The sequence below is a fragment of the Vipera ursinii genome (genome assembly GCF_947247035.1).
Source record: "Vipera ursinii genome assembly, chromosome: 2".
Taxonomy (NCBI): Eukaryota; Metazoa; Chordata; class Lepidosauria; order Squamata; family Viperidae; genus Vipera; species Vipera ursinii.
In genome coordinates, this window is record NC_139513.1 from 51,843,250 (window position 1) to 51,855,751 (window position 12,502).

Sequence of the window (12,502 nt, forward strand, 5' to 3'; positions counted from 1 at the left end):
TATTTATTTTATTAAACTTATATACCGCCCTTCTCCCGTAGGACTCAGGGCGGTTCACAAGGTTTTTAAAACAATACAACAAATTACATAGATTAAAAACAATTAAAATGATTAAACTAACCTTGAAACTAAAAACCCCAATAACAATTAAAATACAATTAAAACCCCAATTAATACCCTCAGTCCAGGCCAGAAAGCTCAAAGAGCCAGATCTTCAGGTCCCGGCGGAACGAGCGAAGGTCAGGGGAAGTCCTAAGCTCTACAGGTAGCTGGTTCCAAAGGGCCGGCGCACCCACAGAGAAGGCCCTCCCCCTGGGTATTGTCCTCCGGCAACCTTTTACCGGCGGTACCCTGAGAAGACCCTCCCTGTGGGAGCGCACAGGACGAAGGGAGCTTGATGCCGGCAGCAGGTGTTCCCTCAGATATCCCAGACCCAAGCCATTTAGGGCTTTATAGGTCATCACCAGCACCTTGAATCTCACCTGGAGGGCAACCGGAAGCCAATGCAGCTCGTGGAGTAGAGGTGTTACATGGGAGTATCGGGAAACCCCCATCACAACCTGTGCGGCTGCATTCTGCACCAGCTGGAGCCTCCGAGTGGTCCTCAAGGGCAGCCCCATGTAGAGAGCATTGCAGTAGTCCAATCGGGAGTATACGTGTTCTTTCACGTATAAGAGAGACAACAGAGATAACACTGGTGACAACAGAGAACCCAAAGTACAAAGAATGATTCTGACTTACTTGGGTTCAGATTCGGTCTGTTCTGCCTCATCCAGACCATCATGACCTCCAATTGCACAATGGTCCCTGCCATGTCCCCCTCAGCTGGGATAGACTGCTTATTGAATTAAAAAACTGGTCAGATGCTGGGCCAGCAAGAAATACATCCCCAAAGAAGCTAATCCTTTATCAATACCAGAGGTGTCAAACTCGCAATGTCATGTGATCTGACGTGATGTGACTTTCCACTGCCGGCAATGGGGTAGGCGCGGTTTCGGCATGACCATCCAGCCCATGGGCCGGCAGTTTGACACCCCTGACCAATACAATCCCATTTGAATCTGCTGTCTTCTCTTGGTAATGGTGATAGCACAACAGCCGTGCTTGTTTCAGTCACTGAAGCAATGTTCCTACTGAAAGTCTACTGCAGGGGTATCAAACTGCTGGCCCGTGGACCAGTTTCATCATACTGAAGCCCCACCCACTCCATTGCCGGCAATCCAAAAAGAGTCGTGATATGTCGTGACACGTCACGTGGCAAGTTTGACACCCGTAGTCTACTGCAATGGCAAGTTCTTTAACTTGTAGTTTCCAGGGGAAAGGACTGGTATAAATTGAGGGAATGGGGTTGGGATGGGAGGATACAGTGTTCCAAAAAATAAACCCTTGAAGACAGCACCAGCAGATGCAGTCATGATCTGTCACCTCATACATTTCCTCTTCTCCCTATAGTGAGCTAGATTGTTGTTGCTTTCAGCCCACTCCAATGACAGAACATTTTTTTCAGTGTGAGGAGCAGATGTATGGCTTGCTCCAAAATCCCCAATCTTTTATTCCAAGAAAACAAGAATGAAAAACAGAAGCAAGAAAAATGCACATGATCAGATGCACTAACAGGAATAGCAAGTCTTTCTCACGTCCCTGGATGATTAAAGAAAAAATTCTGTGCTACTTGGAATTTGGGGAAAGGTTAGGGAACTTTGAATTTACTGTTCCACAAAACCTTGGAAAGAACTGACCTAATTATTTCCAAATTCCCTTTCAGGGCTGAAGGACAGTAAAGCATGCTTCCTATGCTGCAGGATACATTCATTCATATGACAATTTAAATGCCTAATGTAAAACAATCCCAAGATTATTTTCAGCTCCCGAATACAGTGTAAGGCCATTTAATGCTGACTTTTGAGTGTAATTAACTACCCAGTTATGGACCCACCTTATTGTAGTGCCATTCAAGCACTACTTTAATAACTTGCCAGTAATAATGTTCTACAAAACCTTGTCATATGCTTTGCCACAGTCAAAATGATTGACGGTATTGACACCTGACAATCACCATAAGCCATATTAGAGAGCCAGTTTGGTTAATGATTTAAGGTAGTAAAGCTAGAAACCAAAAGATGGTGAGTTGTAGGCATGAGGCTAACTGTGTGACCTTGGCCTAATAATAACTCTCTCAGCCCTGGGGAGCAGTCAAGAGCAAACGGCTTCTGAAATCTTGCTAAGAACATTGCAGGAACTTGTTCAGGTGGTTGCCAGGAGTCAACATTAATACGACACCATCCCTCTCCAAAGCCACTTTGGGAAGATTTTATTCTGATTGTTGGAACATAAATATTTATAAGAAACAAATTAAAAATTAAAATTATAACAATGAAATAAATGACCTTATGCTGCAACTATACTCTAATAGTAGAAACATTTAATCTCTAAATGTTAAGAATAAGGTCATCAAAGGGAGAAGAATTAACAAGCACAGTCTACTGAAGATCCAGATAATAACACAATAATTTCAAAACCGGAAATAACCTTTGACGAAAACAACAAGAAGAAACCTGAGAAAGAAAAAGACCAGATCAAATTGAAGACAACTATACTAGAACAAACATGGAGATCTGGGAGATCAAGGTGACTTAATGATTATAAATGGGCCAGACTTCTTAGAAAATTAGCAACTAGATGGTCTCCTTTAATGCACATAATATACACAAGAATGAAGAGTGACCTATCTGATGATTTAAAAGCATTGATATGCAAACCTGGCTGGCAAAAGAAGAAAGCTAGAATTAGGTTGAAAAACTGGGGGGCCCTGTTTTATTAGAGCATCCTAAACTGTCAGTTAGTGGGCTAAAGGGAGATTTTGAAATAAAAGGAAATTTGAGTACTAGACTTAAAATAGTCAGAAAATAGTAAAAAAAACGGGATTAATTGGTTGAATATTGAAGGTTCAGATTAACAAGGGAAATTTAAATTAACTATAAGAAAATAGGTTTGAATTATCGATTTGCCCAGTGTATGTAGATGATGGATCTGAACTAATAAGATACTCTATTATTGAGGCAGTGATCTATTAGGATAGGAAGTAGAAAATGTTTATGGAATAGAATAAAAACATATTTAAGTTTTAATAGGTGTATTTTAGATATTATAATTTTTATGAAATGAGATAAAGGTAATTTGGGTTACCTGAAAGTTAAATACTATGGATATTAAAGTTTAAATTGGAATACTGTAACTAAAAATTAAAATTGGTAAAAGTTTATAGCAGGACATTGATTGTCTATTGAGATCTATTAAGATACGTATAAGCAAAAAGAAAAAAACGTATTTATAAATGTGATACTGAAAATTTTACTGAATTTTGATATGATTAGAAATGTATTAGCATAAATATGAAATTGCAAATGTCAAGGGAAACTGAGAAGAAATATTTGATGGTGTAAGCTGAGATACTCACTAATGATTGTATTACTGACCTATTGTTTAACCCAATTACCACATTGCCTTCTAAAATGTTATTCTTAACCCTATAAAATCTAATAAAATCTTTTTTTTATTGAAAAGTTTTACAATACATTTTATTTTTAACAAAACAAAACAAAACCCCTCCCAACCCCCTTCCCTCTTCCCAGTCCTCCCCAACACCTCCCTCCCTCCCTCTCCCCCCTCCCCGACTTCCCAGAGCTAAATACAAGGTATAACAGTAAAAACAATCATAATCTACCATATGCAAACAACAATAACTATTAAATCTGTCGCACTTTAACTCTTATAAAATAACTATAAGTCAAATCTAATAAAATCTTTATTAAGAAAAGGGAGAAGAATTGATTTCAATCAAAATGAAGAACCTTGACTGAAGAGGCATTTTTCAGACTAGCTCTTTGGTTCAGAAAAGCATTGCCTTCCTTCTAGCCCACTCCTAAGATCCACAATAAAACTTCCAAAATCCCTTTTATAAGTAGTACTCATTTGGAAGGGATGAAAGTGGAAAGGCTTCTTTTTCACCCTTCACCATCAACTTTTCTTTCCATCACCCAGGATAACAAAATGATGGCACATGGAAAACTTTCCAACTGAACCCCTCAAATTTTGGGAGAACTGTACCTCCAATACAATTGCCCACTTTTAAACACCCATTAGTCAAAATGACAGAAGAATGGTAGGAAATGGAGGAATCTCTTCCTTTTTTGGTATTTGTTCTTGTCATTCTTCTGCAGCCATTACCAACCAATGGAAAGCATAAGGAGGGTCTAGTTCAATAGGTAGGAAGTTTTGAGGATAAGGGCAGTATCTCTTCATGTTTTTTTTAAAGATAAGGGTGATTTTATCTGAACTTTTTTCCAATTAGGAAAAATTCACATCATATGTCATTTAAAGAACATGCTGCATAAGAATCTTCCCCTAGTGATAATTCTAATCATTAAAAAGCATACAAAAATATCTGCAGTCACATACCAGACATCAGGAGTTGTAGCCCAGATACAGAACTCAATTGAAGAAAAGACAAAAGGTAGACCATATTAAAAAAGTAGACAAAAATGAGTCTGCCCGAGGTAGTAGACATGAAAGGAGGACAAGCTTTATATAATCTGCATTGTTGATCTTATTCCAGGTGTCTGATCACACTAACTGCATAAAGAATGCTGCTGTAAGAAGTGTTGCCATGCACCACAGCAGCTATGTCTCTCTTTGTGATCATTGTATTAACCATTGTATGGTGTTATACTTTGTAAAATTCAAAGTTGTTTGCTTTGTCTTGCTCCTTTTATTGTCCTTATGTTCCATCTGGGAAATTCACTTCTCATAAAATCATATATGCACATTAAAAAAAACCCCACCACACCATTTCCCTTGAGCGTAAAAAAATATTCCAATCATTGCAATCCACCTTGTTTAGAGCAACAGTTCCTTATGCCCCTTCCTTTCACCTAGTATATGATTTTTTTTCCAAACCTTCACATCAGTTTTCTCAATCTTGCACCTTCAGATAAGTTGGGTATTCTAGCTTTCATTTATGATTTCTGGAGGTTATATTTCAAAAGCTTTGTCCAAGAGCCTTGGTGGAGCAGTGGGCTAATGCCTCCTTAAGTAACACCAGCTGCCTGCAATTAGTGCAGGTTCGCATCCTACCAGGCTCAAGGTTGACTCAGCCTTCCATCCTTCCGAGGTAGGTAAAATGAGGACCCAGATTGTTGGGGGCAATTAAGCTGACTTTGTAATAATGCCGCTGGTGTGTGTGTGAAAGCCCTAATAAGCAGGCATATACATAGAATGAAGGCTACTGCTAAGCTTGTAAGCCGCCCTGAGTCTTCGGAGAAGGGCGGGATATAAATGGAATTTAAAAAAAAAGCACCAGAGGGCTGCAGGTGGGAAAGTCTACCCCTTCAATCCTATGTCCTGTACAGTATGGATTCGGCAGATAATCCATTCTTCTTCCTCTCTGTGAATGCAATGCTTTAGTTTTGGTAGTACAGCATGCAAGGTAGCAGAAATGTTGGGATCTTGAGAAAGGGGACTTCTGTGAGATTTTAGCAATGTTCATTTTTATTTTATTTTTTTCAGGTTTTGAACCTTGCTTTAAAAGGATAGGGAGAGGGACAGGTAAGGGTAAAGATTCTCTTTAGTTAAGCTTCAGTTTTAGTGGCTATTTGGACATGTGCATATTCTTGGCAACAATATAGAAATGACTGATCATGGGTTACTGGCATATTTTTCTTCCAATTTTATAGTCTTGGTTAGAGTCCTTGTCTAATGGCTTCCCATCCAAGAAACAACTTGAATTAACTTTTTTTCAAGGTCAGCTCAGGTCATGTGGTCCTGCCACCTGCTATGACAGAAACATCAGCCACATATTACTTTTAATAGATGTTCTTTTTGATTGAAACATCTCCATGTTCCTCCATTAACTAGGAAGGACAAGTGGTGATTTGCTCTCAATACCCTATGATTGATGGTGATTTGTAAAAGAAAACATACCCATTGCCTTGCTTTCAGGGTTACTGAAATAGCTTGTTTAAGTCCTTCATAAACATGATTGATGACAATAATAATAAATAACTCAATAAATAATAACTCAATGAATCACCTCTCAATCAAATCTGAATTCCTATCTCTGGGTGGGTTGGTTTGTTTTTAGTTCTAAACACTTTCCATGCACAAGTCAGAGCCTTGGATGGGATACCCAGGCCAAAGCCAATAAAAGGTTAAGTGAACTGGACAAAAGAATAATTAGATATTTTCTGCTTCTTTGTTTTGCACAGTTGATTTATTTTTTCTCCTTTAGTAGCTTAAGCATGCACAGCAGGGAGATCAGATAATTCAGAAGCAGAGATTTTTACATTGCCTTTTGTCATAGATGTATTCTCAATAGGTCTCTTAAATTATATTTACTGGACTTTTTCTCTTTGGTAGGTAAATGATCTCCCATTCAGTGCACTGGCTCAGAAACAATTTTGTTTTTCGGAGAGGAATGAGCAGACAACCCATCAACACAATTTTTAAATTGACCTTCACATTTTTGGTAAAAATTCAAAATATAACTTCATGACTGCTGTCATCAGTTGCAAGATAGAAAAAATATTAAAGGCAGCATTCAGAGATATTAACTTTAGCCTTCTATTATTTACATATTTTTGTCAATTCTCTTTTATAGCTATTGAACAAATCTGGAAGACAGAATTTTGGGAAAAGGTGGTTTAACCTTTCTTTCTCCAGCATTTCACTGCAGAACACTGAAGTGCAGGGGGAAAATGGCTTGCTAAAATTCAAAACCATACTTAAATATAACCACAAATTAAAAGTGTTGTAATGCCTTCTTGAACACAGTAATCAGGTCAACTATTGTGCTTTGTATCCAATGAAGTAGTACTTCTGGTGATGGAGAATATTGCATTAGAGTTACATTCCTTTCTAGTGAAAGGAATGTAAGTGCTGTATCACAAAGGCCAACTGCCCAAATCAAAGCTAAGAGAATTATTGATTGATTTAAATATAATTTTTAAAAAATGCCATTGGTCATGATAGGCTTTATGCGACTTGACATCTAAGCTTGACATCTAAGAGTCTTATGACAATAAGTCTCTTAATAAGAGTTTATTTCAGTCTTATGACATCTACCAAAAACTATTTAAAAGCACCAAGAATTGCAGTTCAATATACCTGGGAGCAGGGCTTTTTTTCTCATAGAACGCTCAGAACGGAGTTCCGCACCTTTTTTGGATGGAACCTTGTAGGGTAGGCAAGGCGGGTTGTATGACATGTGAGTTCCGGCACCTTTTTCTTTTACAAAAAAAGCACTGTGGGAGATACCAGTATAGCAAAGACTGTACTATAACAACTCCTCCCTGCTCCAGTTCATGAATGATAGGTTGTAATTAGAAGTCAACTGATGCCTGTATTGACTAATTGCATGAGTAAGCTTTTAATTGCCCCAAGGCCTTTCTCCACACTACTACTATGTGGCTGATTCTTGCTACACAATGAAGCACAAACAGCTCAACCACATACAGAAACACTGTATTATGAAAACTGGATTCATGTGGTTAGATTCTCAGTGTGTGAAAAATTTGATGTGTGAAATAAATTAAGGATAAGCATGTTGTGCAATCAGCCACAGCCTATGTGATCATTTCAGTTTTATGCAATTTCTCAATGATTCTCAGTTTCTTGGATTGAGTAAAACTCAGAACCTGTTTTTTTGGGTGCACCTGGAAAACCAGCTCCTAGAGCTGTTGTTTAAAAGACTAATTCTTCCATTTTAACACGTTTGGTTTTTTTTAAAGGAGAAAAGGCAAAAGCTCCAAGGGTTTCTGCTGTTTTATTTAGTGTCAGTTGCATGTCTTCAGAAGTTTGATAATAGGGTGTGAAAAGGAAAAAAAAATAACAAGAAAGAAAATCTTGTCCATCTTTTTCCCTTTTAATTGCCGTAGCTGTATTAGCCAAAAATTTGTGAATCTCAGCCTGCAATCCTCGCTTGCTACACTTTCCTGTTTTTCATGAAGGAATGGATCCTGTAATCGATAACCTTTTCTGCCAGAAGCGTGAAGGTTAGTGACCCATTTACAAATGCAAACAATATAACTGCTTGCGTCCATTTAAAAATGAGTATGAGGAAACAAATGGAGCTTTCACGTTATTTTTCATATACAGGGAAGATGCACCAGAGGGCAGCATATCATCAGGTTTAGTGAATCATGCAAAGAATTATCTTGCCTGGATGGGAACTGGGCCATGTTAGTGCCTGAAGAACTAAATAACAGAAAATTAAAGTACTTCCAACAAACATGAGGGTTTCGGAGGATTTTTTTTAGAGCTGTCTTTTTATGCAGTAATGGTTTGACTGCTTTAATTTTTATAGTAATAGGAAACTGCTAGCACCAATATCTGTCCCCATTATGTATGATTCCTAACAGCAGCCTCATTAAAGAAGGAATCATGAAGTACAGATGATAATAATGCGGGCTGGCTCTCCATCATAATGTAACATTTTATCACTGAGTGAATGTAGGGTTTTCAAACTGAAGCATTTCCTAAACCAGGGGTGTGAAACTGCTGGCCCGCGGGCCGGATGTGACATGGCAAAACCACGCCCACCCCATTGGCAATGGAAAAAAAGTTGCAATACATTGTGACATGTCATGTGACATTGCAAATTTGACACCCCTGTCCTAAACTAACAGCCCCAGTGACAAGTGTTTTCTGGGGTATGATGGCAAGTAAGCAAGCAACTGGGATTACATGATAGGAAGCATCTTTGCAAGATGAGAGAAAAGGCAGGTGTTGAGAACAGACTTTAGTCACTTAAAATTCTTAAGAACTGTATCATCTCCTTGGGAAGCCCAAACATCATAGCTCCAAGTTGTGTCTCTGTTTAGACTTTCAAAAACTAATTCTCATGAATAATCCAGTCAACAGAATAGTGATATATCTAGACAGCAGCTGTGGATCTCACATGCAATGAACATAGAAATTTGAAAATATCCAAAATCTCTGGAGATCCAAAAATCACATCTATCAACTTTGAGTAAAGTATCACCAATCTGATGAAGACACTTCATTATGCACCACTACTATGTGCTGAGTTGGAGATGCAACTGAAGCCCTAAACTGGTGCTTGTAGACTGTGAAGATCTGGACAGGGCAAAACAAGCTAAGTTTACAGCCAAAGGAGCTAGAACTGCTGATCATTAAGAGATGTTGTTCAATCCCTTTAGTTACTTTGAATGTGCCTGGGTTGGTCTTCTGGCTCTTGCATAAATAGGTGACAAAAGGCATGGTGGCAACAGGGGATGCAACTTCTCCTGGTTTTGATAGGTATGCCAGACATGGCCTTACCACACCTAAATAACAGTAACCTTAATTACTGTTCAGCAGGACTACTGCAATGTACTCTGAATGAGGCAGCTTTTGGAGCCAACCAGGATATCACAACTGGTACAAAATACAGCGGCTACAGTGCTTTCATGTCAATCTTGCCTGTGCATAGTGACATCTGATTGAAAGTCACTGCATTGCTTGCCAGCAGGCTTCCAAGCCTAATTCAAAGTTCTGGTCATTATCTTTAAAGAAGCAAAAGGTTAAATTGTGTGTTGTGTAACATACTGTTCTAGGTAGAATCTGATCACCTGGTTTGGCCATTGTGAGAGGGATTGCTGAGAGTATCTCCCCCTGTCCCCTGTTTTTCAAAAGAGATCCAACCTCTCTCTCTCTCTCTTTCCCTCTGGAAAGACATACAGCTCACATTCTGGCTTTTCATAAATAAGTTCAAATGGACACACAGTATTTCATTGTATAGTTGGCTAATGCGAGTGTCATGGTGGCCTTTTTTTCAATACAAATGTTACTGTACCGTATTACTAGTTTTAATATTACTGTTGTTCTATTGGGAATCCTTACAGAGGTGGGGTAAGCTTGACATGCCAAAGTAATAGCATTCTTATTCAAGAGAATGCTATTGCAGTTTTAAAGAATTCAGCTTTCTTGTGCAAAATTTTGTGAGATTTAGATGTTTTTATGTGAAATTTTAGTTTGGATTTTACAATTTCATGGTATTTGTATGTATTAAAAAAGAGAGGACGTTAGGATCATTGCACAATATGATCCACATAATGGCACTTAATGCCTAAAAATGCTACCAAATCCCATAGTATCACTTTTCCTCTTCTTACAGCCTTCCCCACACACTGCTGGTTTTATATGTTGGATTACAATCCACCATCCTCAGATAACCTAGCCAATGGTGAAGGTAGGAACTATACTCCAAAATATCTGGATGAGTGTATATATTTGCCTTTAAACAGTCCTGCTTAAGAAAGAGGAAGACGAATGTAGACCTGCCTGGATATAGGCTTGGAAAGAAACGACAGACAGCACTATGCTAACAATTGAAATTCCTCTGCTGGTTGATGTGTTACCATTATTGTCTGCTGAGCCCAATCACCATAGCAATTTTCACCACACAATTATGTGACTTTTAGTCTGTTAGGTAGAGGGCACTGATCATAGAAAGCTGCTCTAGGTTGAAAGCACAAAAGATCATCTCACTGACTTCTACACTGCAAGGTAGGCTGTTTTCCTTAGGAGCAAATATAATTGGTGCTGAGTGCTCCATCATTAGCTACATTTCAGCTGGGATGTAATTGCTACTGAAGAAGTGTGAACGCTGCAGGGGTAGGGGCAACCCCAGTGGGTTAATTATATTATCAGACACAGTAACATAATTTTTGTGTGGAAACAGGCTGCAAAAGAGTGAGTCAATCAGTAGGAAGCTCCTGCTTTTCTCTGGCTCTCAGCTTTGCACCAATGCTTTGGGAACTTTTGAATTTCTCCTAAGACCTTCCAGGTAGGTCCTAGCCTGAGTTTTTCAGTCATTCTGATATTTTTAGATGATAATCTATAGCAGGAGTCTTCAAACTTGGCCCTTTTATGACTTATGGACTTCAACTCCTATAATTCCTCAGCCAGTGTGCTTTACCATAGTTCAAAGGCCTCAATTCTCAAATCATCACAGCTGTGATAGAAAGAGATGGAGGAGCACAGGGATTCTCAGAAGAGAAGCCAATGATGTAGTTAATCAGGTGTGCAGAGAATATGTGGTAATCATCCAGATCTGGGAAAACTAGTACCACCCTTCCACAACTTACAGCAATAGTAAAATTGTGTGTGTCTCTGTCATGCTTGGGTAAAATACTGAAGAGCTCAATGTAATGTGGACCAATCCTTTAAAGCAGGGGTGTCAAACTGCTGGCCCACAGGCTGGTTGCATCATACAGAGGCTGTGCCCACCCCAGCTCCGACAATGCAAAAAAAGTTGTGACACATCACGACATGACGTGGCGAGTTTGAAGCCTGTGCTTTAAAGGTTTGGAGCTACTGGAAGAACTGTCTAGGTAGCCTCTTTCATTTCTGGAAAATGTGAGTATAAGCTCAATATGTTTGAGCTTGTCAATTAACAAAATTGTAGCCAAGTTTAAATTCTATTCTTGTTTGTGTCTATGCCTCTTGTTTGTGACTGCAAATATATATTTGGAGGGAGAAAGAGAAGACAACTTCAAGGAAGTGATGAATTTGTCCTAGTAATGATGACAGAGCTCATTGGAAGATGTTATTCAGCTGAATGGTTTGGTTTTCCAATCCATTTGTGCGTGCTTAGATAAAGTTCAAAATGACCTTTTAAAAAATCCATTCTAAAGATTCTCTTTACTTTGGGAAGATCTGACTTTAGCAGCTTAAATGTAATTTTGTTCTTGAGAGAGATGACTGCAGGGGAGGGTGGGTAGCACTGAAGTTGCTCACGTTATCCAAGTGGCGAAGAAAATGTCATTTAAAAAAAGCAGAAAAAGCATATGCCAGTTACAGAAATGTAATTAATGGATTTCACTTTCTTCAGCTCTTTCTGGTTTGATATTCAAACTCTTGACTTTTGTAATGACTGACACTCTGCTACTGCTGCTTATGTTAACACAAAATTATTAATCTATTTAAAGGTATCTATAGGCAAAAGTGCAGATTCCAGTGAGCAAATCCAGGGTTTCAACATTACATAGCGGCATTATTTCCCATTTCTCTTATCCTTTTCCCATTCCCATCTCTGCAAGGAAAAACATAAATTCTATTGTTTTTTTTCCTCCAAATAAACACTACAAATGTAAGGAAGCCTAACTACCTATTCAAAAGTAATCCCAACTAAGCTAAAGTGGCTTTGATTTCTAGGCTAATAGGTATAGGGTTATGACCTAAGAAGACAATACAGATGAACCTCATTACAGGCTGGAGCAATGTCCAATGTTATACAATTTAGGTGGGAATTTATTTGGACTTTTAATAATGGTAGTAAGAAAACGTTAATAGTTAGAACTGGAGACAAGAAGCTAATGACTTTGCCCCCTAAGAGTCTTTGGAACAATTAATATTCTTTGAATCTACCCCTCTCTTGAACTTTTTATGTGCCTCTTGAAATTTGTAGAGTATTTATGTCACTAATTGCTGGAAGGGAAGCATG